We start from the raw sequence: 4,614 nt of genomic DNA, 5'->3' as shown, positions 1-4,614 counted from the left end.
TTCCCTGTGCACAGCTAACCACTAAACGTGTTATTGGAGAGTGAAATATATTTACAGTTAAGTGTGCCAGATAAAGCCTCATGATACTGGGCACAATATGAGATCTCTCTGTAGTATAAGGCTGAGAGCCTTGTGAGCCTTTTATAGTGGCTCTAGGAGGATCTGCCTGTCTTGATCCTGGCGTACTTATTTCTCCACTGCTCTCCAGACTCACTGCTGCTTTCCCTTTTTCCTGTCATGTGGACGATGGTGGAGTATATCACTGAGGGATCATCCTATAGAAAGGGACAATAAGAAACACAAGATACATTCAGAGACACAGGCAATGCTGCTAACATCTAGGGATGCACAGATTCACACTACTTTACACTATATATAATGTTTATACTACCACACACACACACACACACTACACTTTTCATCCTAGAGAGGCAAGATACAATGAGACACATACTGTGTAATGACGTTGCAACATCCATCAGCACACAAATAGCACAGTGATTGAGATGTAATCTTTCTTGAGACCTTCATTTTCCCACTGAATTTGACATGATTTAATCCAGTAACAGTCTTAAAAACAAACACACAAACACAAACGTTCTCTTACTGGTGCACTGAGTGTTGTTGTCTTGTCGCCTAAACCAGTGTTTCTGTCTGTAACCGTAGAATACATTGTAGAGGGATCATCCTAGGAAACAGAGAAGAAGGCCCACATACAGTAACTTTGTACCCTTAACCGTATAATAACACAATGATAAGTGGGATGTATTCTTGATTTCCCCACAATCTCAATGTGATAGAGCTTCTAAATTATTGATGAACCTCATCATTTTTCTCTTCTTCTGTTTTGCTCCCACTACTATTCTCCCCAGTGTTTTTCTTTCCTGGGAAAAAAAGAAAACAGTGTTTAATACACAAAATGAACCATTCCCACATTCCACTGAACTCATTGCTTTTCTGAGTAGTTGCAATTGTGGATAAATACCTTTGTTTCTCTTGTATATGTACAAAGCCACTCTAGCGATGATCAGTATGACTGGTAGAACAGCCAGTAAGATGTATTGATGGTATTGTTTGGCAGAGAGGATGCAGATGGAGCTTCTCCTGAGGTCCCCACTGTGTCTGTTCCTACAGGATATGGACATGTTTAGTCAGTCTACAGTATAACAGAGAGCTTTGCTTAGTGCAAAATTGTGTCCTGTGGTCAGCTTGTACACTGATGTAGTTTTTTTGTTAAAATGTCATCTATTCGAACCTGTCAGACATAAAATGTACTGACAATTTGATGGAATTGTAGGTATGACCAGTAGTATATGTGTGTAATTTTGAGACATTTGAATAATTTCCTTTAAATATTCTGCTGGGGAGTGTAATTTCATGATATTCATTGGACATGAACTGACCTTTAGATGCAGTTGTTGGTAGTGCTTTTGTAGTCTCTGGTCTTTTGGTTTGAGTTACTTTTGGTTGTTTAGTGGTAGTGGTTTTTTGGGGTCCATCTGTCTCTAACAGGAGAGAGGACCATTAGCCTAGTGTTAGCTAGAGCAGAGGCGCATGTTAGAATGGGCTCTGCCAATACTATGCAACTAACATGAGTCCCAGATTAGTTTACATGTTCTATATCTAGGCTATTTGTTGTGTTTAAAGAGAGATATTCCACTCACTCAATTGCACTATATTGGTCGGTAGGCCTTCAACAGTGTTGATGTTGAATATGTGTTATGTTGTTATGAATTAAAAGGTGTTATGAATGTGAGTTCAAGGTGTTTTGAATACCCATCTTTACCCTCTTCTAAACTTATTTTGTTATGCACCTCTTGAGCATGACAAAGTCAACTTAAATTGTGAACACAGTGCTTGTTTTTCAGTGTGCAGACAATACTCACTTTTTATCAGTTACTACTAGTGATAATAACCATACCGTGCTGCTACATTCTACACAACTGTCAGGAAATCTACAAACTGCTGCTCTGTACGCATTCGTAGCCATTCTGTTCTTATGATGTTAAGTTATTTACGGAGAAACCTCTGTGATAAAATGCATCATTATCAGATCTCTTACCTTTAACAGTGATACGTATGTCTCTAAAGTTTTGGTTGTTTATTTCACACCTGTACCACCCCTGATCCTCCTTAGTGATGCATGAGAGAAGGACAGAGAGGTTCCCTGGAGATTTCTCAGTATTAAACATCTCCACTCTGTCTCTTAATGGTATTGCGTGTGTCTGTCCATCGAGGAATTTAGTCCATGTCAGTCTGAGAGGTTTAGCCTGGAGTTCAGTACAGGAGCAGGGCAGGAGCACAGACTGGCCCCGGGATCTAACTATCTCCAGTTGGTTAGAGTCTGACAAAGTGCAGCCTGTTGAAACAGAGCAATTTGTTGAGGGACACCTACTTGATCAATTTTAGATGATGGTAGCTCTCTACAACTGCTAACATGAACACTTAAGACTACCCATTACTAACGGTATTACCAACGCCATATAGTAATCTGAAATAGCTTATATATTTGATGGACCAAACCATGAATTGTTTTGTACAGATGTTTGCCATACTGTTATACTTTCTATATACAGCTGTCTGAATCTCTTACCTTTAACATGGAGTCTGATGTCCCTGTATTCGTCCCTGTTTTCTCTATCCTTGATTGTACATCTGTAATCTCCTGATCATCCTGGAGTGAGGTGTAGAGGAGGACAGAGAGGTTCCCAGGAAATTTTTCATTAAACTGCTCCACTCTGTCTCTGTAGAGCTCACTCTGGGTTAATATAACAGTCTCCTGACTCAATTTAGTCCATGTGAGTCTAGGAGTATCAAACTGACGTACAGTACAGGAGCAGGGCAGGAGAACAGACTGGCCTGTAAATGCAGTGATCTCCTGCAGTCGAATGTTAGTGCCTGAAAGGGTACAGCCTGTTGAAAAACAGAGCAACATTATACTTATAATACGAGTATTACAATTCTGCATGTACAGTATAGACAATCCATTATGGGCAGTACCTTCTTGTTAAGTAATCTGATGTTACATTGTGTCTGAAACTGAAACAGGATTTGAGAGATCTGCAACAGAATCCATACATGCCATTTAGCAGACACTTTTATCCAAAGTGAATCAATGGTTTATTTGACCAGAAGCAATAAGATATGCCATAAACATTGTTTATGAACCAGAATAATAACTGCAGAAGGATGACTGTTGATAAACAATCTCCCCAGAGTAAGAGCAACAAGCAACACTTTATGTGATTGTGTACACTTTGTATACTCAACACATTAGTATTTTTCCACACACTCTTTTTTTCAGTAACAGTGAGGTCTCCATGGCCTCCATAACCACATACAGGTTAAGACAGTAGGACTCACCTTCATTTCCTGCAGTAATGTGAAGGATTGCGCTGATCAGAAACACAGAGATCCACATGATGACAACTGTCTCCTGATGTTGAAGACTGTCTAAAGACAGAAACGGTATGTTCTGTGTGTATGTGTTGAGAGAGGGACTGAGTTTGGCTTCCCTGTGAGTGTAGACTGACAATATGTGTACTTGTGTGACCTTGCCAGGGAAGTACAGTGTGTGAATGCTATGTCGTGACTCTCAGCCCACATCCGGTTACAGACCTCTCTGCATCTCTTTTTCTCTAACTAGTCACCCGACTCTCCTTAACTAGTCATCCGACTCTCGCTCTTCTCAAAATGATGTCAGTCTTTGAAAGGAATCATAGTTCAGATAAATCTAGGATTATTTTCATTTGACCATGATAATGTAATCCATGACAAAATGACCATCAATCCTCCAATCTGTCATTTCATAAATGGAAAACTGCTCAACCTCTTTAGATAACAAATATAGACCCTAAATACAGTATATTAGAAAAATTAGGCAGGTATTGCATAATTCCCCAAAATCAACAAAGGCATACTGGTTGAAGAGAATTTCTATCGCCATTGCAATATAATTCCACATATCACCATTAGAGAACAAGCATGATTTTAGCAGAACTATGATTCCAAACATTGCCAATGTAGATACATAAAACAACACAACTTATCAAAAAGAAGAGAAGAGCGTACTTTTTGTTCAAACTTTATTGCCATAGATTTTCCTATTCTTTACACTGTTAATAAAAGTTGTTAGTTTTGAAAAATAATCTATCATACATATTTACAGAATGCATTTAATTTATGATATTATGGCAGAAGAAAAGTGAAAGACAAAATACATAATGTAATTGGGATCAAATTTGAATTCTATCATATGGTATTTAATTTGCCTTGTAATATGAAGATTTGTATGTGAAGAGTGAAACATATTTACAGTTAAGTAATATATGGTAACAATAACCACACATGTTGTGTGGCCTACTGTATAATGGCTCTAGGAGGATCTGCCCGTCTTGATGCTGGCATACTCTGGCCGTCATTGTAAAGAAGAATGAGTTCTTAATTGACTTGCCTAGTTAAATAAAGGTTAAATAAACACAAATTCTCCACTGTTCTCTATACTCACTGCTGCCTTCCCTTTTCCTTTCATGTGGACAATGGAGTATATAACTGAGGGATCCTCCTGTACAGAGGGACAACAAGAAACACAAGATACATTCAGATACAGGCACT

The 4,614-nt window shown here is 38.6% G+C and overlaps 2 long non-coding RNA genes across 3 annotated transcripts; both read right to left on the bottom strand.

Annotated features, from left to right (window-relative positions):
• Positions 1–224: 224 nt before the first annotated feature.
• Positions 225–1,013, bottom strand: LOC123489010. Of its 2 annotated transcripts, XR_006660382.1 has the most exons (4): positions 986–1,013; positions 823–884; positions 608–688; positions 225–275 (listed from the first exon to the last, which is right to left on the bottom strand). It is a non-coding gene; the product is annotated as an uncharacterized LOC123489010 (long non-coding RNA). The 2 variants fall into 2 exon arrangements; XR_006660383.1 differs by having other exon boundaries at positions 608–884; positions 986–1,012.
• Positions 1,014–1,063: 50 nt separating this feature from the next.
• On the bottom strand, positions 1,064–2,666 carry LOC123489012. The gene is made up of 4 exons (XR_006660385.1): positions 2,594–2,666; positions 2,063–2,359; positions 1,404–1,505; positions 1,064–1,128 (listed from the first exon to the last, which is right to left on the bottom strand). It is a non-coding gene; the product is annotated as an uncharacterized LOC123489012 (long non-coding RNA).
• Between the last annotated feature and the right edge of the window lie 1,948 nt (positions 2,667–4,614).

The sequence above is a fragment of the Coregonus clupeaformis genome, unplaced genomic scaffold (assembly GCF_020615455.1).
Source record: "Coregonus clupeaformis isolate EN_2021a unplaced genomic scaffold, ASM2061545v1 scaf2679, whole genome shotgun sequence".
Taxonomy (NCBI): domain Eukaryota; kingdom Metazoa; phylum Chordata; class Actinopteri; order Salmoniformes; family Salmonidae; genus Coregonus; species Coregonus clupeaformis.
This window is presented reverse-complemented; position numbering and strand designations above follow the sequence as displayed.